Below are 25,900 nucleotides of genomic sequence, written 5' to 3' on the forward strand. Positions count from 1 at the left end.
AATTGGTCCTTCATTCTTGTCCTTTTGATCATTAAGACAAAAATATGCATAAGTGTAAATTTTACCTGGTATTTACATAGTAGCTCCCAAATTTTGCCGCTATTTACTTCATACTAGAAGTATAAGAATGTTCATTTATATATATATATAAACTGTGATTTATTGTTTCAAGGTAAAGAGACCTTCATCTTGCTGATCCATACAAAGCTTCAGTTCAGTTCGGTCGCTCAATCATGTTGGAATCTTTGCAACCCCATGGACCACAGTACGCCAGGCCTCCCTGTCCATCAACTCCTGGAGTCCACCCAAACTCATGTCCATTGAGTTGGTGATGCCATCCAACTATCTCATCCTCTGTTGTACCCTCTGCTCCTGTCCACAATCTTTCCCAGCATCAGGGTCTTTTCCAATGAGTCAGTTCTTTGATCAGGTGGTCAAAGTATTGGAGTTTCAGCTTCAACATCAGTCCTTCCAATGAAACCCAGGACTGATCTTTAGGATGGACTGGTTGGATCTCCTTGCAGTCCAAGGGACTCTCAATAGTCTTCTCTAACACCAAAGTTCAAAAGCATCAATTCTTTGGTAGTCAGCTTTCTTTATAGTCCAACTCTCACATCCATACATGACTACCAGAAAAACCATAACCTTGACTAGATGGACCTTTGTTGGCAAAGTAATGTCTCTGCTTTTTAATATGCTGTCTAGGTTCGTCATAACCTCCTTCCAAGGAGTAAGCATGTTTTAATTTCGTGGCTGCCATCACCATCTGCAGTGATTTTGGAGCCCCAAAACATAAAGTCTGACACTGTTTCCACTGTTTCCCCCTCTATTTGCCATGAAGTGATGGGACTGGATGCCATGATCTTAGTTTTCTGAATGTTGATCTTTAAGCCAACTTTTTCTCTCTCCTCTTTCACTTTCATCAAGAGGTTCTTTAGTTCTTCTTCACTTTCTGCCATAAGGGTGGTGTCATCTATATATCTGAGGTTATTGATATTTATCCTGGCAATCTTGATTCCAGCTTGTACAAAGCTTAGAGGAGTATGTATCTTATTTAAAAGAATGTTATAAAGCAAGTTATGTATTGTTGACCAATACAATGTAAGATTTACTGCCATCTACCATCCTTGCATACAATTTCTTCTGCATCTTGAATTGGTAATTTTCTTCACAGAAAATAGATATTTTTTCTCCATCCTGACATTTCATTGTCGTTGTCATATCTGCAGTATCGGAAATCAGAGCTGGAGGTGAACGTTGTTGTATTTGTGCTCCTAAAAGTATTAAAATTTGATTTATTGATTAAAAATCTTAAGTTAAAATAGTAAAGGAATAATTTTCAATAAAAAAGCACTAATAATATAACATAAATGATAGAACAGTAATAATGCTTATATATATCATATTCTTAAGCTTATTTAGCACCCTAATATATCATATTTGGTTTATAATGTTATGGTCTTCCTTGTATATTCTTCCTTTGGTCCATTTTGTGTCATATGTATAAAGCTGATTTTAATTATTTCTAATCATTAGGATGTTCTGAGTGAACTTCTCACTCAATTATAGGCACTAAGTGAAGTCTGATATCAGGGTCTTTAAAGAAAAAACAAAACAGGTAACTATGATCAGATATATTGGTATTGGATTAAAACTCTCATGATTTTCTGTCAGTGGGAGCTGATTATCTAAAGGAGAAATTACACTTAGTTAATAATCAATTAATCTGAAGCAGATTCTTGACGAAGTTAAGACCTAGATTTTGTCACTGGTACTGTTCACAGAGTGTACTGTTTCCAGTTTAGAACTCCCATGGAGGTACAGTTTACTAACTTGCCTACACTGTTAAGGGATATATACGTTGATGAATGCACCTGCTTTAACAGATTAGAGATCCTGGCTTTAGTTATGTGACCAGCAGGGTATAAATGATCCTTCAGTGAACTGTGGGCTTCACAGGTGGCACTAATGGTAATGAACCCTCCTGCTAATGCAGGAAACACGAGTTGCAGGTTCAATCCTTGGGTAGGGAAGATACCATGAAGAGGAAAATGGCAACCTACTCCTGTATTCTTTTCTGAAAAATTCCGTGGACAGAGGAGTGTGGTGGGCTGTACAGTCAATTGGGTGGCAAAGAGTCAGACAAAACTGAGCAACTGAACACACACACACAGATCAGTGTTTTTCATTTTATAAAAAATATTTTTCTTATTTATCTTTTAGATATCTTGCCATATTTTTTCAGTGTATTCTCAAGGATTTATTTTCTTCTATGTCTAACCATTTTTGTCTAAATAATCTTAAATTGTACTTTCTTTTAAGTCTTTCCAGAAGCTGAACTATCTACTAAATTTCCTTAAAAGCTGAGTTATTATGCAGATAAGTTGTTTATGTTCTTATCTTTTTAAAAATAATAATTGGTGCTTTAGTCATTTTTTCTTACATGTTCTTTGGGTTATATTCTTTTCTAGATTCTAGACTGTAGTGCCTGTTTCTTTTAGTTTGCTATTTATTTGTAGCATGGCTTAAAGCTATAAACATCATTGCTCTTTTCTGTATGCCATTGATTTTAGTGTGTAGTGCTATTATTGCCATTTTTTTTCTGTTAGTAAATAAATTTGGTTTCCCCAGATTTGTGAGATGAGTGAATAAGCTTGTAGCTAGTCTACTTTTACTATTTTATTTTTGCCTCTGATTTAGAGAGAATGATTTTAGAAGATTAATTACTTCAAATATCAGGAGAATTTATTACATAAAAGCAATCAATTCTTTTAAATTAACTGTATTATTATAAGGCAATGTAGACTTCAAGACAAGGAATATTAAAAATTATAAAGAAATAGTTTATACTTATAAAAATATTAATTCACAAGGATGAGCATTCATAGAAGTATATGTATCCAAAAATAAATGAAGCAAAAAAGGATAGAACTAAAGGAAGAAATAGACAAATTCACAATCCTGGTTAATCATACTGAGAGCCTTCTTACTTTGATTGATAAAACAATTAGAAAAATATTTAAAACATAGATGAATTTGAAGAACACATGAACCTTTTTAACCTGATCCAGCAGTTGGAGTATATATATGCTTTTATCTAAAAATGGAACTTCCATGAAGATAGAAAGTATGCTGTGCAATAACAAAACATGAAAAAAGGCAAAATATTGAAATTTTACAGTTTGCTCTGTGACAACAGAATTAGATTAGAAATGATTAAGAATGAATTATTTCTGTGAATGTCTACTATATTCATTAAATTGGATACAAGAAATATGTGTAGTAATTTATACAATAATCATACTGCAATAAAGCTCTTTAAAAGAGAGCAAATGATTTTACATAGATTTAAATAGAAAAAAATGAATGTAAAGTTTTTTTGAGATACAGCTAACAAGTACTTAAGGAAAAGTATAATTTTACAGGTTACATTTTTGAAATAATTGTTTAAATGCATGTGTTAATTTTCTTCAGTCATGTCCAACTCTGTGAGACCCCAGAGACGGCAGCCCATCAGGCTCCCCTGTCCCTGGGATTCTCCAGGCAAGAACACTGAAGTGGGTTGCCATTTCCTTCCCCAATGCATGAAAGTGAAAAGTGAAAGTGAAGTCGCTCAGTCGTGTCCGACTCCTAGCGACCCCGTGGACTGCAGCCTACCAGGCTCCTCCATCCATGGGATTTTTCAGGCAAGAGTACTGGAGTGGGGTGCCATTGCCTTCCTTAAGATATGAGATAGTAATATTTTTAAAAAAGCAAGTAATTTTAAGGAAGGAAATAATAAGTCCACAGAATAGAAAACGTTGTATACCATCTACCAGTGTAAGGAATAGGACAAAGATCTTTATAGTCGTTACTTTTTTCAACAGTTTACTTAAAGTCCTGAGCCATATAATAAGAAAGTTTAATAAATCAAAGTAAAAATGAATTGGCAGAATAAAAATCTTGTATTTACAATGGTATAATTGCCAGGAGAAATACTGTTAACAGATCCACAAAACAATTCCTAAGATGAATAACGCAATATAGTACAGAGTATAAAATCTATATACAAAAATCAAATGCATTTCTTTATATTTGCAGCAAATCAGATAGAAAATGTAACATTGAAGAACTGTATTTGTAATGTTATAAATAAATATGAATAATTTTTAGAAGTGTAATTTTCTATATTTAAGACATTTCTAGGAAAACAGAAGTAGAAACAAATGATTGAAGAGATATATCATGTTTATGGATTGAACACTTGATATGGTTAACATGTCAATTCTCCCTAACTTGTCTTTCCATGTTACTGAAAAGACCTGAATAAAAACAATCTTGAATAAGAACACAATTGAAAATGTGCAGCATACTCCAAGACTTACTATAAAACTGTAGTTATCAAGGTAAAGTGGTTAGGAGTAAGAAGAGATAAATGGATAAATGGACTAAATAGAGGACCAGAAATAAATCAACATTTCCATAGTGAGTTGACTTCATAGTCAATTCCATTCATGTTGTTAGAACTGACTACTCATAATTTAAGAAATAACATTAACTCCCACTTACTCAAAAATTAATATAAGGTAGATGGAATACATAAATAGATATTCTAAAACTATAAAGCTTTTAGAAGAAAATGTAGTACACACGCATTTTACTACATATAAATGTGACTTGCTTCCTTTAAAAAAGAACTGTAAACATGTTGAATGGAACACAGTAGATTTCTTTTTGTATTGAAATGAAGCTACTTTCTGTATTTCTTAGGCTTGTAGAAATTGATAAAAGTATTGAAGATAGTGAGTCAAGGTATCCTACAGTTGCAGAAGAGAAATACACGTGTGAAAAGTGGAAAACTGGAATGAACCCTGTGCTGTTCAGTTGGAATTGGTGGTGTCATTGCAACTCAGAATTTTTTAGACAGCTATAAATAAATAGATGTCTAGATAGATAGATGCATAGGAAGATAGATGCATAGATAAATAAATAATATTTTCAGGCATAGGCACAATTGTGTGTAATATGTCAAATAAGAAACATTGATTTTCCTATAGTAATGAGCACACCCACTGCCCAGATGTTAATTTAAAGCCACCAAATTTCTGCATGGTTCAGTACATAATTGACTAGTGCACATGATGCAGTTAATATTTAGAGATAGTGTTTTGGAGGTTCTAAATTATTTTCCAGCTTGATAAATAACTTCAGTTCAGTTCAGTTCAGTCGCTCAGTCGTGTCTGACTCTCTGCAACCCAATGAATCGCAATAAGCCAAGCCTTCCTGTCCATCACCAACTCCCGGAGTTCACCCAGACTCACGTCCATCGAGTCAGTGATGCCATCCAGCCATCTCGTCCTCTGTTGTCCCCTTCTCCTCCTGCCCTCAATCCCTCCCAGCATCAGAGTCTTTTCCAATGAGTCAACTCTTCGCATGAGGTGGCCAAAGTACTGGAGCTTCAGCTTCAGCATCATTCCTTCCAAAGAAATCCCAGGGCTGATCTCCTTCAGAATGGACTGGTTGGATCTGCTTGCAGTCCAAGGGACTCTCAAGAGTCTTCTCCAACACCACAGTTCAAAAGCATCAATTCTTCGGCACTCAGCCTTCTTCACAATCCAACTCTCACATCCATACATGACCACTAGAAAAACCATAGCCTTGACTAGACAGACCTTAGTCGGCAAAGTAATGTCTCTGCTTTTGAATATGCTATCTAGCTTGGTCATAACTTTTCTCCCAAGGAGTAAGCATCTTTTAATTTCATGGCTGCAGTCACCATCTGCAGTGATTTTGGAGCCCCCCCAAAAATAAACTCTGACACTGTTTCCACTGTTTCCCCATCTACTTCCCATGAAGTGATGGGACCAGATGCTATGATCTTCGTTTTCTGAATACTGGGCTTAGATGTCTTTAAAAGACACAAAAACACTACTTGTAAAAGTTAGAAAGAAATAGAATGAATTTTTGTAAATATTATAAGCAAGAGGTTACCTCTGCCGGTTAGTTACCTCAGGGTCCCATCTTCCGTTTATACAGATTGAATATTTATGTTTTCCTTGACATTTGTATATTATTTTGGTATTATGATCAAATTCATCTCCTTTGATGGGCTTGCCTCATATACACTTAATCTTAATGATTTACACTTTTGAAGTTCATCTGTTGCTATAAAAGGAAAATAGTCCCTTGAAAGGACTAACCAAAGCATCTACTGCTACCAAAAGTGACTATGGAATAAAGAGTATGATTAAATTAGAATGTTTGTCTGTAAAGTCCACCAATCAAGTTTTTCCTGATCATAATGCATAAAATGGGATATTATGTATGCACATAAGTACAGCATTTAGTCTGTGAGGTTTCAGAGAAAATACCCATTATAAAGATATTGTGCACTGTGGGGCTGAAAAAGCATCAAAGATTCACTATTGGGATGATCTACATCACTTCATGGGAAATAGATGGGGAAGCAGTGGAAACAGTGTCAGACTTTATTTTTGAGGGCTCCAAAATCACTGCAGATGGTAATTGCAGCCATGAAACTAAAAGACGCTTACTCCTTGGAAGAAAAGTTATGACCAAGCTAGACAGCATATTCAAAAGCAGAGACATTACTTTGCCGACTAAGGTCTGTCTAGTCAAGGCTATGGTTTTTTCCTGTGGTCATGTATGGATGTTAGAGTCGGACTGTGAAGAAACCTGAGCACTGAAGCATTGATGCTTTTGAACTGTGGTGTTGGAGAAGACTCTTGAGAGTCCCTTGGACTGCAAGGAGATCCAACCAGTCCATTCTGAAGGAGATCAGCCCTGGGATTTCTTTGGAAGGAATGATGCTAAAGCTGAAGCTCCAGTACTTTGGCCACCTCATGCGAAGAGTTGACTCATTGGAAAAGACTCTGATGCTGGGAGGGATTGAGGGCAGGAGGAGAAGGGGACAACAGAGGACGAGATGGCTGGATGGCATCACTGACTCGATGGACGTGAGTCTGGGTGAACTCCGGGAGTTGGTGATGGACAGGGAGGCCTGGCGTGCTGTGATTCATGGGGTTGCAAAGAGTCAGACACGACTGAGCGACTGAACTGAACTGAACACAGTAAATAGTCATCATCAGACCAAATTTGGTCCTATACTTGATTCTGCGCAAATGTTCACATTCATTTGTTTTTTGATCTCAAGCAGTTCTGCATTATTTTTAATTCACAATCTTAAAACATTAAAAATGATTATCTATAGAAATAAAATATATCGTTTCTTATTTAAATGTATTTTTTCAAGAAAGAAGATGTAATTTAATAAGAAAAGTACCTATATTATATTGAATGTATTTAAGCAGATCTTTTGTATGATTCCCCCCAAAAGACAAGAAAGACCTGAAATAAGAAACTAGGGCTTAAAGTTGCCACCTTTTCCCAGTATATACTCTGAGACTGTGAGAAACTGTTTTTCACTCTAGGTTATCCTATAACCTGGGTTTCCCAGGTGGTTTAGACGTTAAAGAATCTGCCTGCAATGCAGGATACCCAGATTTGATCCCTGGGTCAGGAAGATCCTCTGGAGAAGTGAATGGCAACCCACTCCAGTATTCTTGCCTGTGGAATCCCATGGGCAGATGAGCCTGGTAGGCTATAGTCAGTAGGGTTGCAATGAGTCAAGACACAAATGAGCAGCTAACTCTAACTAGCAAGAAATTTTTGCTGGCCTTTGCAGGAGTTCAGTATGGTCTATGAAAGCATTTTATATAGCTATATATTTCAAATATTCAATACATCTGGGAGTTCTTTTAGAATTTGACAAAATATCAGTGTAGGTCTTTGGTAGTGTTCCTGCATTAAACTGTTAATGATCAGAGTCAAGGGAGGATGAACAGCATAAAGAAAAGTCAGGTGTCTGGCCAAAGAAAGTAATGATTTCAAAATGTAACCATGAAAAAATAAAATAAGGAGATGAATTCAAAACACACTAGAGGCTTGAGAATTTACCCTGTTTTTAGGAGTGGTCCAGAGTACTGAGGGAAACAGAACAAGGTAGCAATCTTCAAGAAGTGGTAACTGAAGGAAGATCGAGTTGTTTCTGGAGGGAAAACCAATTTGCTTCTTCAGAGAAAATAAACACATGAGAAGAGTGAAAAGCTAGACTAGAGGGATGTACGAAATAAACATAGAGAGGGTAATAAGGCCTATTATAGCTGAAAGAGATCGTTTTACACTGAATGCAGGTATAGGATTAATCTTAAGAAGAAAAACTCTGAGATCTAAAAATTCTGAGAGTAATAATTGAAGCAGAAGTTGCGGTGTAAGGCAGAAAGAACAGTTGAGAATTTTCTTGCCTAATGTTACCCTGGGTTTTTCTGACAGGAAATGAGGTGAGCTCATTTGCAGAGAGAAGAGGGAAAAATGAGGTTTGATTTTTGAAAAACTGGAAATATCATTGACAAGAATGTGTTTAGGAAAAGCGAAGATAAACACTGAAATTTATTGACTAACTCAATAAACTCCTATTGAATATCTCCCATCTGTCAGCCTATTTTGGGGTATAGACAATATGTCATGGAACAAAACAGCTGTGAGTCCTCACTCTCATGGAGCCTGAGCCTAAGCCCTACCTTCTTCTTGGAATAACTAATGACTAGAAATCTGATAAGTAAGTCTAGACAGCCAGAGCTCTCTTTGAATGCAGAAACCAGGAAAACCACAGGAAAGAATTTATTCTAAGAGAAATGTGAAAGAAGGTAACTAAGATTCTTCTGGTCAGTCATCAAGATGGTCACCCAAACGTCAGGACAAGTCACTTATAGGGAAATGTGTCAGTCAGGGCAGATTCCTGGCCCCACCCAAATTGCCTCCAATGACAATTACCTACTGACAGGGAGGGCTTGAGCCCATCCTCCCCCAGCGCAGTAACTTCTCTTTGCTGCATTTGAAACAGACTGAGAAATTATAGTTATCAGAAGGTTTGAGGGAGGTAAAACTTCTACAGGAATGTATCAAATGGATATTTTCTCAACTATAATTCCTGCTTTCAAAGGTCCTAAAAGAAAGAGTATCCTATAAAAACAAAAATGGTATTTCTGCAATGCTAGTTATATTTTCCTGGTAACTAGTACTCACAGTTTGATTACATGAGTATATATCAATTAGTAAGATATAGCTTCACACTTGTCAAGATAAATGATGTTAATATTACGGCAGAAAAATTCATAAAATTCTATTGCTAGTTTATCTTTTTCCTCTTTAGACACATATTGGACTATAAACAGCATGCATGCAATAATTATAATTTACGATCTTACATTTCCAAGGGTAACTCTAAATTTCAACAGTATGGCTCCAAATAATAAATGTCAAATTGAAATATGAAACAAAAAGAGTAAACACATTCAAGGCCACATAGGCAAATTCTAGGTGTCTTTATTTCGTATACGATATATAAATATCTTTATATTTAAAGATATATGAGATATAAATATCTTTTTGCTGTACCTGTAAGTATTGGCGAAGGAAATGGTGACCCACTCCAGTGTTCTTGCCTGGAGAATCCCAGGGATGGGGGAGCCTGGTGGGCTGCTGTCTATGGGGTCACACAGAGTCGGACATGACTGAAGCGACTTAGCAGCAGCAGCGGTACCTTTAAGCATCTTCTCTTGCTGTACTTTAACTATTAATACATTTTATTTATTCTGATTCAACTTAGAAATGTATAAAATTGTCCCTGAAAGTTTTTAAAATGTATGAAATTTGTGACATTGCTACATATTATCAACAATTGCTTTATTCTTATTTAGAATCTTCTTATTTTGTTAAGTAATTTATAAAATCCAAAACTGGAATTTAAAAATTAGATTCTTTCCAAAATAGAACATTCACATTATCTAAAAGTCAATGATTATTATCTAATTATGGGTTTGGGTAGACTCTGGCAGTTGGTGGTGGATAGGGAGGCCTGGTGTGCTGTGGTTCATGAGGTCACAAAGATTTGGACACGACTGAGTGACTGAACTGAACTGATTACCTAATCATAAAGCTGCTGTTGTTTAGTCTCTAAGTTGTGTCCAACTCTTTGTAACTCCATGAACTGCAGTCTGCCAGGCTCCTCTGTCCATGCAATTTCCCAGGCAAGAATATTAGAGTGGGTTGCCATTTCCTTCTCCAGGGGATTCCCCTGACCCAGGGATCAAACCTGAGTCTCCTGCATTGGCAGGTGGATTCTTTACAACGGAGCCACCAGGGAAGCCCAATCATAAAGCTAGATGTAAGTTAATGATTTTTTAAAAAGTAATGCCACAAAAAATAACTCAATAAATTTGTTTTTGTTTTAATGTTGAGTTTTGTAGCTTAGTTGAAAAGATCACTCTTGATGAGAACCTTTGGGATTCCTTTCCTAAAATGCTATTCCAAACTTCCACATAGCAACACCTCTATTGGTATGTATTTTCCTTTATATATTTTGTGTTTATCTTTAGAAAAAAATCATTTATTTATTTTGGCTGTGCTAGGTCTTCATTGCTGTGCACAGACTTTCTCTAGTTGTGGCAAGTGGGGCTAGTGGTGATGCTTAGGTTTCTGATTGCAGTGTTTCTTTGGTTGGGTAGCATGGACTCTTGGCATGCAAGCTTTAGTAGCTGCAACATTTGGCTCAGTAATTGTGGCACATGGGATTAGTTGCCTCAGAGCATGTGGAATCTTCCAGGACCAGGGACCTAACCCAGGTTTCCTGCAGTGGCAGGAGGACTCTTATTCACTGGTCTTCCAGGTAAGTCTTTTGTGCTTATCTTATATAAAATTCTTATTTTATTGTACTGTATTGTATTTATTCTTATTTATTGCAATTGTAACAAAAACAAGAAAAGATCTTGGCTGTAGGGTATTTTCCAACTGTTGTCTTCACATAAAGACAGTACCTGTAAGAAAGCCATGATGATCTGAAAAGCTTCCCCTTAGAATAAATTTCAAGTTTTATAATATCAATTTCTTGCCTACATGTCCAGTGTCATCCATCTCCCCCTGGAATCCATTCAGAATTTTTAAAAGAGGTCAATTTCTTTGCTGCCTCAACTGCTGCACAGACTCCTGTCTCTACGTTAATGAACGGTTTTCACCCTTTCTTTAATAGATATCTTCCTACATGAACTAGAGCCTCAGCCCCTCCTATTTTGAAGTGCTTGGATATTTTTGTTCTTCAAATATACTTGAAAAACTATAGAAGTATTGTACCTTTCAATTCATTATTTACCTTAATTCATTGTTTTGTTTTGTTTTTCATACAAGACTGATAATTCTTGAAAGGCAGATTCCTGGCATGTCTTTCACCATTTTGTCTTGGATTCGTTAGTTAGTTAGTTAGTTAGTTTGTTAGTTCAGTCGCTCAGTCATGTCTGACTCTTTGCAACCCTATGGACTGAAGTATGCCATTCTTCCCTGTCAGTCATCAACTGCCAGAGCTTACTCAAACTCGACTCTATTGAGTCAGTGATATTATCCAACAATTTCATCCTATGTCATCCCCTTCTCCTCCTGCATTCCATCTTTCCCAGCATCGGGGTTTTATCAAATGAGTCATTACTTCACATAAGATGGCCAAAGTATTGGAGTTTCAGCTTCAGCATCAGTCCTTCCAATGAATATTCAGGAATGATTTCCTTTAGGATGGACTGGTTGGATCTCCTTGCAGTCCAAGGGACTCTCAAGAGTCTTCTCCAAAACCACAGTTCAAAAGCATCAATTCTTCAGTGCTTAGCTTTCTTTATAGTCCAACTCTCACATCCACACGTGACTACTAGAAAAACCATAGCTTTGACTAGATGAAACTTTGTTGGCAAAATAATGTCTCTGCTTTTTAATATGCTGTCTAGGTTGGTCATACAACTTAGACAAGGAGTGGTGGCTGCCTGGGCACAGGAGGGCTGAGAGGAGCTACTCCACGTTCAAGGTCAGGAGGGGCAGCAGTGAGGAGATACCCTTCGTCTAAGGTAAGGAGCAGTGGCTGCGCTTTGCTGGAGCAGTCGTGAAAAGATACCCCAAGTCCAAGGTAAGAGAAACCTAAGTAAGATGGTAAGTGTTGCAAGAGGGCATCAGAGGGCAGACACACTGAAGCCATACTAGCAGAAAACTAGTAAATATAATCACACTAGGACCACAGCCTTGTCTAACAAAATGAAACTAAGCCATGCCCTGTGGGGCCACACAAGATGGGCATGTCATGGTGGAGAGGTCTGACAGAATGTGGTCCACTGGAGAAGCGAATGGCAAACCACTTCAGTATTCTTATCTTGAGAACCCCATGAACAGTATGAAAAGCAAAACGATAGGGTACTGAAAGAGGAACTCCCCAGGTCGGTAGGTGCCCAATATGCTACTGGAGATCAGTGGAGAAATAACTCCAGAAAGAATGAAGGGATGGAGACAAAGCAAAAACAATACCCAGTTGTGGATATGACTGGTGATAGGAGCAAGGTCTGATGCTGTAAAGAGCAATATTGCATAGGAACCTGGAATGTCAGGTCCATGAATCAAGGCAATTGGAAGTGGTCAAACAAGAGATGGCAAGGGTGAATGTCAACATTCTAGGAGTCAGCAAACTAAAATGGACTGGAATGGGTGAATTTAACTCAGATGACCATTATATCTACTACTGTGGGCAGGAATCCCTTAGAAGACATGGAGTAGCCATAATGGTCAACAAAAGAGTCCAAAATGCAGTACTTGGATGCAATCTCAAAAATGACAGAATGATCTCTGTTCATTTCCAAGGCAAACCACTCAATATCACAGTAATCCAAGTCTGTGCCCCGACCAGTAATGCTGAAGAAGCTGAAGTTGAATGGTTCTATGAAGATCTACAAGATCTTTTAGAACTAACACCCAAAAAAAGATGTCCTTTTCATTACAGGGGACTGGAATGCAAAAGTAGGAAGTCAGGAAACACCTGGAGTAACAGGCAAATTGGCCTTGGAATACGGAATGAGGCAGGGCAAAGGCTAATAGAGATTTGCCAAGAGAACGCATTGGTCATAGCAAACACCCTCTTCAAACAACACAAGAGAAGACTCTACACATGGACATCACCAGATGGTCAACACTGAAATCAGATTAATTATATTCTCTGCAGGCAAAAATGGAGAAGCTCTATACAGTCAGTAAAAACAAGACAAGGAGCTGACTGTAGCTCAGATCATGAACTCCTATTGGCAAATTCAGACTTAAATTGAAGAAAGTAGGGAAAACCATTAGACCATTCAGTTATGACCTTAATCAAATCCCTTATGATTATACAGTGGAAGTGAGAAATAGATTTAAGGGCCTAGATCTGACAGAGAGAGTGCCTGATGAACTATGGAATGAGGTTTGTGACATTGTAGAGGAGACAGGGATCAAGACCATCCCCATGGAAAAGAAATGCAAAAAAGCAAAATGACTGTCTGGGGAGGCCTTACAAGTAGCTGTGAAAAGAAGAGAAGCAAAAAGCAAAGGAGAAAAGGAAAGATATAAGTATCTGAATGCAGAGTTCCAAAGAATAGCAAGGAGAGATAAGAAAGCCTTCCTCAGCTATCAATGCAAAGAAATAGAGGAAAACAACAGAATGGGAAAGACTAGAGATCTCTTCAAGAAAATTAGAGATACCAAGGAATATTTCATGCAAAGTTGGGCTCGATAAAGGACAGAAATGGTATGGACCTAACAGAAGCAGGAGATATTAAGAAGAGGTGGCAAGAATACACGGAAGAACTCTACAAAAAAGATCTTCATGACCAAGATAATCGCAATGGTGTGATCGCTCACCTAGGGCCAGACATTCTCGAATGTGAAGTCAAGTGGGCCTTAGGAAGCATCACTATGAACAAAGCTAGTGGATGTGATGGAATTCCAGATGAGCTATTTCAAATCCTAAAAGATGATGCTGTGAAAGTGCTTCATTCAATATGCCAACAAATTTGGAAAACTCGGCAGTGGCCACAGGACTGGAAAAGGTCAGTTTTCATTCCAATCCCAAAGAAAGGCAATGGCAAAGAATGCTCAAACTACCGCACAACTGCACTCATCTCACATGCTAGTAATATAATGCTCAAAGTTCTCCAAGCCAGGCTTCAGCAATATGTGAACCGTGAACTTGCAGATGTTCAAGCTGGTTTTACAAAAGGCAGAGGAACCTGAGATCAAATTGGCAACATTTGCTGGATCATTGAAAAAGCAAGAGAGTTCCAGAAAAACATCTATTTCTGCTTTATTGACTATCCCAAAGCCTTGGACTGTGTGGATCACAATAAACTGTGGAAAATCCTGAAAGAGATGGGAATACCAGAACACCTGACCTGCCTGTTGAGAAACCTATATGCAGGTCAGGAAGCAACAGTTAGAATTGGACATGTAACAACAGACTGGTTCCAAATAGGAAAAGGAGTACATCAAGGCTGTATATTGTCACCCTGTTTATTTAACTTCTATGCAGAATACATCATGAGAAACACTCAGCTGGAAGAAGCAGAATCTGGAATCAAGATTGCCAGGAGAAATATCAATAACCTCAGATACGCAGATGACACCATCCTTATGGCAGAAAGTGAAGAGGAACTAAAAAGGCTCTTGATGAAAGTGAAAGAGGAGAGTGAAAAAGTTGGCTTAAAGCTCAACATTCAGAAAACGAAGATCATGGCATCTGGTCACATCACTTCATGGGAAATAGATGGGGAAACTGTGGAAACAGTGTCAGACTTTATTTTGGGGGGGCTCTAAAATCGCGGCAAATGGTGATTGCAGCCATGAAATTAAAAGAGGCTTACTCCTTGGAAGGAAAGTTAGATAGCATATTCAAAAGCAGAGACATTACTCTTCCAACAAAGGTCTGTCTAGTCAAGGCTATGGTTTTCCCTGTGGTCATGTATGGATGTGAGAGTTGGACTGTGAAGAAGGCTGAGCGCCGAAGAATTGATGGTTTTGAACTGTGGTGTTGGAGAAGACTTCTGAGAGTCCCTGGACTGCAAGGAGATCCAACCAGTACATTCTAAAGGAGACCAGCCCTGGTTGTTCTTTGGAAGGAATGATGCTAAAGCTGAAACTCCAGTACTTTGGCCACCTCATGTGAAGAGTTGACTCATTGGAAAAGACTGTGATCCTGGGAGGGATTGGGAGCAGGAGGAGAAGGGGACGACAGAGGCTGGATGGCATCACCGACTCGATGGATGTGAGTTTGAGTGAACTCTGGGAGTTGGTGATGGACAGGGAGGCTTGTTGTGCTGTAGTTCATGGGGTCGCAAAGAGTCGGACATGACTGAGCAACTGAACCGAACCGAACTGAGGTTGTTCATAACTTTTTTTCCAAGAAGCAAGCGTCTTTTAATTTCAAGGTTGCAGTGATTTTGGAGCCCCCCAAATAAAGCCTGTCCCTGTTTCCACTGTTTTCCCACCTATTTCCCATGAAGTGATGGGACCGGATGCCATGATCTTCATTTTCTGAATGTTGAGCTTTAAGCCAACGTTTTCACTCTCCTGTTTCACTTTCATCAAGAAGCTTTTAGTTCCTCTTCACTTTCTGCCATAAAGGTGGTGTCATCTGCATATCTGAGGTGATTGATATTTCTCCTGGCAATCTTAATTCCAGCTTGTGCTTCTTCCAGCCCGGTGTTTCTCATGATGTACTCTGCATATAATTTAAATAAGCAGGGTGCCAATATACAGCCTTGATGTACTCCTTTCCCTATTTGGAACCAGTTGTTGTTCCATGTCAGGTTCTAACTTTTGTTTCTTGATCTGCATACAGACTTCTCAGGAGACAGGTCAGGTGGTCTGGTATTCCCATTTTTCCTGTTTGTGTGATCCATACAGTCAAGGCTTTCACATAGTCAATAAAGCAGAAGTAGATGTTTTTTCTGGAACTCTCTCCTTTTTTCGATGATCCAACAGATATTGGCAAATTGATCTCGAGTTCCTCTGCCTTTTCTAAATCCAGCTTGAACATCTGGAACTTCATGGGTCATGTACTGTTGAAGCCTAGCTTGGAGAATTTTGAGCATTACTATGCTAGCATGTGAGATGAGTGCAATTGTGCAGTAGTTTGAGCATTCTTTGGCAATGACTTTCTTTGGGATTGGAATGGAAACTTACCTTTTTCACATATGAGGTGTTTGTTGACAGCCTGAAAAGTGAAATTTGCCTGAGCCCTAACACTGTTGAATAAGCCTGTCTCATTTCTGTAATAAGCTCACCCTGTTTGTCTGTTGAAATCTCTTTTTTTAGGCTTTTCTTCTCTACTCAGAGTTCTTTCTCCTTGTTGCCCTGTGCACAACTCAGTCTCATGTGAGCTTGTTTCCTTCCTCAAAGGAAAACAGGAACCATCAGCACCTGTTTCTTTTCAGCATTAGATTTACATACCCATTTTCCTTCCTTCACCTGACAGAAAGTTGTAAGTGGAGCAGTTGTCACCAAAGCCCAGAACTTTCTCAGCCCTGCTGGTTCCTCTCCCACCTTCTCAGGGGGCCAGTGTTCTGTCTCTGCCCGCTTCCCTTTTTAGCTCACCCTCTTCACGCTCTCATCTTTCCCATTAAAATGATACTTCATTCAGTGCATAATTCTCCAAGCAATATCTCCTGAACCTCCTGTTCTCTGCCACAACCAAACCTCTGAAATAGTTATGTTTGCATGCTATATTAGGTTTCTAAGTCATTTTCTCACCAGGTTCTATGTAGGTTTTGCTGTATTTACTCCATCCAAAACCGTCTCTGTTACATTTATTGTTGGCCTCTATATAGCTTAATACATCACATTTTTGTAGTCTTCTAACTGGACATATCAACTGAATTAGAAATATTTACTACTGTTCACTTTTCTAATGATGTAATTATGTTACAATTTCCTTAAATTAATTGTATGACATGAGCATGTGTGCTAAGTTGCTTCACTCGTGTCCCACCCTTTGCAACTCCATGAGCTGTAGCCCTCCAGGCTCTTCTATCCATAGGATTCTCCAGCCAAAAATACTGTAGTGGGTTGCCATGCCCTCATCCTGGGGGTCTTCCAGACTCTTTATGTCTCTTGCCTTGGCAGGCGGGTTCCTTTGCCAATAGCACCACCTGGGAATCCTAGTTGTATGACAGGCATTGCCAAAATAATTTTACATGATTAACTTATTAACTAAAAAATCCTTTGAAATATTAGAACATTTGTAAATATAAAATCAGTTTACAGATTAGGAAGAATGAAAAAGCTTAAAATAAGCTTGGTTGTTACCCTAAAATTCATACTTAGCAAGAGTCATTTCAGCCTGATTCCTCAAGAACCAGTGTTAATCAATCTCCTGTACTTTGTCTCTCTTAAATCATTTTCTTCTCTCCACATTTATGAAACATTCACTCTGACATGTCTCCCCTAAATTCTCTGGATCCTCCATTTTTCTGTCTACTTTGTGATCTATTCCTCTCCTTCGGACACCTCAGTGTCAGAATGCTTCAGGGCTCAGTTTTGAGCTTTCTTCTATTTTCATTCTACGTTCTTTTCCAACTCGATGTCACCTTTTACAGAGTGATAATCTCCCATGCATATCTCCTGAGTAGACTCATGTATTAATATTGTAGTTGGCATATCCAGTGTTTATGGCCCATGGGCAGCCCAACCATAAGATGTTCAGGTCAAAGTTGTGATGCTTTTCCCAAAGTCTTCTCTGTTCTGCCCACCTACAAAGTTATTTCCATTTACTTTCTTGCTTATTTATAAATGGTAAACAAATATGTAAATCCCTTCACCTTTTAGTCTCTCTGACACTCAGTGTTTAGTAACATTATCTATGCTTTCTACCAGGGAAATATATATCAAATCCCCTCTGCATCTCTTCAGTCATGATCCTATCTAATCCCCACTCTTTCTCACCCTATGAGTCTTCTCTTGTCCATCATAAGTATATCACACAGAAAAACTTCCAAAAACCCAAATAAAATTAAATCACTCCTTTCCTTAAAATTCCTTATGGCTTTTCATCAGTCATAAAATCAATCCAAGTGTTAATATGTCTTTAAATAACCCAGATAATATTTCCTTTGCCTCCTATCAGCTTCAGCTCATAAAAATCTCCTGCATTTTGAGTAGAATCCATTCACCTTGACATTTTCAAAATATTGGTTTGTTGTCAAAGCTCTGCACAAAACTCTCCCCTTGCCTTGGGTTGCTCATCATTAACTCAGCTTCCCAGAGGCTAAAACTCTGTTTCTAGATGATTGGCAAACATAAAAGAGATCCACGTCATTCTCCTCAGTTCTTGTCCAAGTTGGAAAATGAAGAGTTACTCTCAGGGCCTGCAGAAATTAACATTCAAAGTAGGAGTCTTAAACAGAAACTCAGGAGTAAAATAGTTGAAAAAGTTGTAAGACACTATCATTCTTGTAATGAGTGAGTTTTGGACTTCAAAACATCCCCTCATTCCAGTTTACATCAAATTAGAAGGAAAAACCTTAATTTTAATAATAATTCCTTAAATATGACTTTAGACCAGTCAAATTTATTAAAAAATAAAATATTTCTGACAGTTAATCTTAATCTTGTTTATCTTGAAGAAAAGAACATCTGAAAAAGAGCACTTATCATAAGATGCATGTTTATCAGGCCAGCTGTCCTCACCACACACTATGGAGCCTGTGGTGCCTCCATCTCAGTTCTCATACTCATCCAGGCATTGGTAATTCAGCCTGAACCACATGCCATCACTCTTGGCTCAGTTCAGTTCAATCACTCATTCTTGTCCAACTCTTTGTGGCCCCATGGACTACAGCATGCCAGACTTCCCTATCACTAACTCCCAGAGCTTACTCAAACTCATGTCAATTGAATCGGTGATGCCATCCAACAATCTCATCCTCTGTCATCCCCTTCTCCTCCTGCTCTCAATCTTTCCCAGCATCAGGGTCTTGTCAAATGAGTCAGTTCTTCACATCAGGTGGCCAAAGTATTGATGTTTCAGCTTCAGCATCAGTACTTCCAATGAATATTGAGTACTGATTTCCTTTAGGATTGACTGGTTTGATCTCTTTGCAGTCCAAGGAACTCTCAAGGGTCTTTTCCAACACCACTTTTCTTGGCTCTGGAATTCTCAGATACTGGCCTGTCACTGAACTCTAAGGGATAATGGGATCAAAAATTAATTTCTAATATTAATTAGTTGGCCGCCTGACTGAGTCCCACCTCAAGGGGAAAGGGACTTTCCAATTAGTATGTGCTAAGGATTAAAAAATCCAAGAATACCAGTTATAGATCACTGTTCTGAAATAATTATGCAAAATAAAAAACATTTTTCTCAACACTTAATGTCTTTGAAATATTTATTTTTTGACTATTTTTCTCAATTTAATTATACTTATGCATTTTCCCATGCTAGTAATAAAATAAGCCATTACAGGTGTGTTATATTGTTTCATAGCAGTATTTTCTGAATTAATATCCAAAACTTAGCAGCTGTGACATATACTCCAAAGAAAACTTAATTGGGAAAAAGAAAAATTTTCAACAAGGCAAGTCAATTTTTAAAGATTAAATAAAATTCTACTGTAAGACACACTAATTTTTAAAGTTCATATGCTGTTTGCTTTACCAAATATATTTCTAATGGTTGTATATTCTTTTATTCTTATCAAGATCAAATGCAGAGATAGTTCTATTGTTTATAACTAGTTACAAGAAAGTGAATGTTCTTAATTTTGACGAATACTGTAATAGAGTGGTAGTAACAAAGATTTAAATAATTTATTTCAAATTTCATAGTGTATCACATAGCCAGCTAGCTTAAAACTTTAAGAAATTAAAGCAAAACTATACTAGTTAAAAAATAATAATAGACACCTCCTCTCTTCTATAAAAGAGGGTTAGAGTGAATTGGTCACAAATTAGTATAAAATGAGTTTAATATGGGGTCAAAGTGCCCCAACTTCAAAAATACCACTGTGTGACCTTGCAATGAATAAGATAAACTCAGCAGGTTGTTCTTAGAAAATCTTCATAAACATCTGTGTGGCGGTACAGGAAAACCTTTCAGCATAGCCAAATTTGGCCCACTCTAGAAGTGTTTCTCTATCTCCATTAACTAGATGTTTATGAAGACTTCATAAGAGAATTTTTCACAAGTGTATCTATCCTAGAGTTTCAAACACATAAATTATACATCATATAATTATGAAGATTATGTGCTATGGACTCATGCCTTTGCTTAAAAACGTAGCTTTTAGACTTAGGAGGAAAGACTCTGACATAAAAGTTTCCTAAGATAGAAGCAGATACAATTAGCATAAAAGTCTCAGCTAGATCTTTAATCCATTTTGAGTTTATTTTTGTGTGCGGTGTTAGAAAGTGATCTAGTTTCATTCTTTTACAAGTGGTTGCCCAGTTTTCCCAGCACCACTTGTTAAAGAGATTGTCTTTACTCCATTGTATATTCTTGCCTCCTTTGTCAAAGACAAGGTGTCCATATGTGTGTGGATTTATCTCTGGGCTTTCTATTTTGTTCCATTGATCTATATGTCTGTCTTTGTGCCAGTACCATACTGTCTTGATGACTGTGGCTTTGTAGTAGAGCCTGAAGTCAGGCAAGTTGATTCCTCCAGTTCCATTCTTCTTTCTCAAGATTGCTTTTGGCTATTCGAGGTTTTTGTATTTCCATACAAATCTTGAAATTATTTGTTCTAGTTCTGTGAAAATGTGGCTGGTAGCTTGATAGGGATTGCATTGAATTTGTAAATTGCTTTGGGTAGTATACTCATTTTCACTATATTGATTCTTCCAATCCATGAACATGGTATATTTCTCCATCTATTAGTGTCCTCTTTGATTTCTTTCATCAGTGTTTTATAGTTTTCTATATATAGGTCTTTAGTTTCTTTAGGTAGATATATTCCTAAGTATTTTATTCTTTTCGTTGCAATGGTGAATGGAATTGTTTCCTTAATTTCTTTTCTACTTTCTCATTATTCGTGTATAGGAATGCAAGGGATTTCTGTGTGTTGATTTTATATCCTGCAACTTTACTATATTCATTGATTAGTTCTAGTAATTTTCTGGTGGAGTCTTTAGGGTTTTCCATGTAGAGGATCATGTCATCTGCAAACAGTGAGAGTTTTACTTCTTCTTTTCCAATTTGGATTCCTTTTATTTCTTTTCTGCTCTGATTGCTGTGGCCAAAACTTCAAACTATAAAACTCCTAGAGGAGAACATAGGCAAAACACTCTCAGACATAAATCACAGCAGGATCCTCTATGATCCACCTCCCAGAATGCTGGAAATAAAAGCAAAAATAAACCAATGGGATCTAATTAAAATTAAAAGCTTCTGCACAACAAAGGAAAATATAAGCAAGGTGAAAAGACAGCCATCTGAATGGGAGAAAATAATAGCAAATGAAGCAACTGACAAACAACTAATCTCAAAATATACAAGCAACTTCTGCAGCTCAACTCCAGAAAATAAACGACCCAATCAAAAAATGGGCCAAAGAACTAAATAGACATTTCTCCAAAGAAGACATACGGATGGCTAACAAACACATGAAAAGATGCTCAACATCACTCATTATTAGAGAAATGCAAATCAAAACCACAATGAGGTACCACTTCACACCAGTCAGAATGGCTGCGATCCAAAATCTGCAAGCAATAAATGCTGGAGAGGTGTGGAGAAAGGGAACCCTCCTACACTGTTGGTGGGAATGCAAACTAGTACAGCCACTATGGAAAACAGTGTGGAGATTCCTTAAAAATTGCAAATAGAACTACCTTATGACCCGGCAATCCCACTTCTGGGCATACACACCGAGGAAACCAGAATTGAAAGAGACACATGTACCCCAATGTTCATCGCAGCACTGTTTATAATAGCCAGGACATGGAAACAACCTAGATGTCCATCAGCAGATGAATGGATAAGAAAGCTGTGGTACATATACACAATGGAGTATTACTCAGCCGTTAAAAGAATTCATTTGAATCAGTTCTGATGAGATGGATGAAACTGGAGCCGATTATACAGAGTGAAGTAAGCCAGAAAGAAAAACACCAATACAGTATACTAACACATATATATGGAATTTAGGAAGATGGCAATGACGACCCTGTATGCAAGACAGGGAAAGAGACACAGATGTGTATAACGGACTTTTGGACTCAGAGGGAGAGGGAGAGGGTGGGATGATTTGGGAGAATGACATTCTAACATGTATACTATCATGTGAATTGAATCGCCAGTCTATGTCTGACGCAGGATGCAGCATGCTTGGGGCTGGTGCATGGGGATGACCCAGAAAGATGTTATGGGGAGGGAGGTGGGAGGGGGTTCATGTTTGGGAATGCATGTAAGAATTAAAGATTGTAAAATTTAAAAACTAAAAACTAAAAAAAAAAAAAAGGTCTCAGCTAGAAATAAATGAGTTTATACCAGAAAACAGGTAAGACTCCTAGCTAAATTAGTTTTTAATCACAGGATGTTTTAAAGTGAAAAAGCCTTGAACTGAAGGGTGTGATGATATTTTAACCTACTAGTAATTAATCTGGGAGGAGGAGACCAGCCTTTCTCTGTTCAGCTTATTGCGTTCTGATTATTTTGAAGATTGTAGCCATCATAGCAGCAAACCCTTACAGTTTTGCCCTATAAATAATTTTCTTCACGACTTGGGTTATATCCATTTTACAAAGAATTGAAAGTACATTGTCCTAAGGATCATAAAAATAATATGAAAAAAAATTAACATGAATTTGGTAAAATAACACATCTTAAATTAACTTTATAGTACTTATACAAGAATGCATTAGTATTCAGATATAACATGTAACTTAATAGAAATGAAAACTATTACCACATATTTGTTGAAAATTAAATATCAACATTTCATGTTATTTATCTTTAATTTTTATGATTAAAATATGTATAAATGATGCAGATATAATTGTCATGTGATTTCTATGAAGAGCTCCTTATGAAAGGAAGAACTACTTGGGTGTTTTTGCTCATAGAACTTATCCCTTGGCCTTATTTTTCTTTTGACAATAGTATAAACCCAAATGTACTGTTGTGTCTCTCTGTTTGAAAGATTTATACGTAAAAAATTAAAACGGTTTACCTGTTGAGGCATGGTACTTATGTAAACCAACCTTATGCTATGCAAATCATGAAATCACAGGAACTTTGTGAAGAAGTCACAAAATACTGATCACAATGATAAGAAAACTGTTGACCTACACAAGCTGGAAAGTATCCTCTATATACATAATATAGTCTTCCCTGTTTTATTACTGGAAAATCACAGGATTTCACATGGAATATAAATTAAAGTATGAATAATAGTTTACCTTACTAAGCAATCAAATTAGAAATTTTTTCATCTACTAATATATTCTCTTATTAACTTAATTACTCATTGCATTAGGATTCCTAGGTAAAGAAGAGTGAGAAAATTCAGATGACTGAATTTTTTCAGTTATCTGATTTTTTTTTAGCAAGTACCTGAATTGGAGGTACTTGTTAATGAAGATTAAATTATGTCTTGTGGGTTGTATTATGTAAAATTATGTAATTTTGTATGTGGGCTTTCTTTAAAGAAAACTAAACAGACATATTGAAAGAATTCTCCATGGCCCTAGCCTTGGTTGACTAAATTAATATCCTAACAGATGAAAGTGCAGATTTTATCCTACAACTCATCTGCTTTCTTTTTCTTTCTTTCCCATTCTCCTCAGAAACCAGAATCCTGATGTCTATTTTCAGATCAAGTCAATTGTCAGAAGAAAACAGGTTTTTGCTTTTTCAAATAATATTCTATTAACTAGAAATTTATGATAAATACAGAGAAGCACAATTTTCCATTGATCACATCACACAGAAAAATAACATCCTTGTTTATCCCTCAAACCAGACATTAAGATATATTTTACCTTCTTACCCAATAGGAGAAACAAACAATGAATAATTCTTAATATCCAAATGATTGAGGTCAGGGGAACCATTTGAATGTTTATATCTAACTTTAATTGGAGAATGATGCATTTTTCACTATTTCTTATTAATATTTAAAATGAGGTGTAGTATAATTACATTTTACTGTTATTTTTACTGAGTAATTTTCAAATGTATGCTTGCTATGTGAATTATAAACTCTGAATTTTTGCTTATCTTAATCCCTTTCTTTAACAAAGTCTGGGACCTTTAACAAAGGTCAATGATACCTTCTCTGGTCCTATACTCTATTTCTTTCATCACTGATAGATTTTCTACACTTTTTTGAAGCTTCTCCACATTTTTAAGTTTGAAATGCTTATTTAGTCTCATTCCTTTTAAGTAACAGTCTAGCATGGTTTTTTTTTGTTTAATTAATTTTGGAGATTTAGAATATTTTCTCTTCATCCTTGGATTTTGCAGATTTCATCATGTATGTCTAAATATGTGTATTTAGCAATACTTCTATGTTGGGCAAGTTTGAGTCTTTGTATTTGCAAGAACCAAGTCTTAATGAACTCAGTTAACTTTACCATTAAGATATAGTGAAGAGATTTGAATCCTGTTCTTCTAATTCCAGAGCTAGTATGTTTTTCCACCTCATGATGTTTCATAGAGTATACATACAGTAAGATACAGTAAGATAATCCGCTGTGATTCATTTCCATTTGTTTACAAAAAAAGGCACAGGGCTGGACTTTACCTGGGGGTATATTGTGCTACCCCTGGACCTAGCCTTTTCTGATTTAAAGCTTTACTCAGTTATTTACATGAACCTTGTTATATTGCAACAAGGAACAATTCGCATTATTTTTAAAATAAGATACCATGACTTAAAAAAAAATAAGATGCCATTGCAGAAATGTGACATAGCCATCTATATTGGTGCCACGTTGTACTTTGGCCTAAAAATTGGTGAAGGACATTCAACATTGCCTGAAGCTCACTTATATGCTTGCAATTTACTTTCGTTTCCATTTCCTAAAGTCAGTGATGCACGTTTTCCTCACTTTGCTCAAGGCACCTAACACAATTTCTCCTTCATCAAGATGATAAGTCCTTGCATTCACAGTAAACAATTGAGACAACAAGTAGTGAGTTCCCTAGATTTCTGTCCTTCATTCTTTCAATTTTACCTGTATATGTGAGTGCTCAGTTACTCAGTTGTGTCCAACTCAGTGTGACCCCATGGTCTGTAGCCTTCCAGGCTCTTCAATCCATGGGATATTTCAGGCAAGAATAGTGGAGTGGGTTGTCATTTCCTTCTCCAAAGGATCTTCTCAAGACAGGGATTCAACCCAAATTTCTTGCATCTCCTGCCATTGGCAGGTGGATTCTTTACCACTGATTCACCTGGGAAGCCCCTTCTTTGACTTTAGCTGCATCTATTCTGGACATAAGCTTTTCAACTGGTTTGTGATAATAAGGTATTTTTTATTTTTGTTGTTTGTTTCTTTGTTTAAAGCCAAAGTATCTTCTCAAGCCTCTCATTTACCACAGATGTCGCATTACTATTTATTTCTCCCCTCTCACATTTGCTCAGCCACTCTGCCTTAAATGGACATGCAGGTTTCTTCAATTCTAAACTCCTTCTCTCTACCCTTTGTCCCAGTTTAGGCAATTGCTGTAGCATTCCCAGCCTACCCTAGTGACGCTGTCACTGGGCTGTCTGAGGCACCCACGTGGGATGTAGTACTTGTGTGGAACCCCCACAGACTTTTCCTGACAGGAGTCAACACTGTGGTTGTCAGGCCTGTGGTTCTTATTATGTTTATAAGAAGCACCATGGCAACAAACATCAGAAAACTCTGAAGAACAAGATTTATTACACATAGCTCTTGGAGTGTACTTAGCACCCCAGAGGAGGCCCACACAGTGAGGTCAAGGGTAGAAAAAGAGAGGGACAATGAACTTGGAGCTCTGGCTTTATTAGGGTCTGAGATTGGGTGCCTATGGTTTTCAGGCTCACTCTTTATT

At 37.2% G+C, this 25,900-nt stretch overlaps 1 pseudogene; it reads right to left on the reverse strand.

Moving 5' to 3' along the window:
- LOC114117321 (complement factor H-like) overlaps positions 1-23,248 on the reverse strand; it is a 37,939-nt pseudogene extending 14,691 nt beyond the window's left edge.
- Between the last annotated feature and the right edge of the window lie 2,652 nt (positions 23,249-25,900).

Source organism: Ovis aries, chromosome 12 (assembly GCF_016772045.2).
Source record: "Ovis aries strain OAR_USU_Benz2616 breed Rambouillet chromosome 12, ARS-UI_Ramb_v3.0, whole genome shotgun sequence".
Taxonomy (NCBI): Eukaryota; Metazoa; Chordata; class Mammalia; order Artiodactyla; family Bovidae; genus Ovis; species Ovis aries.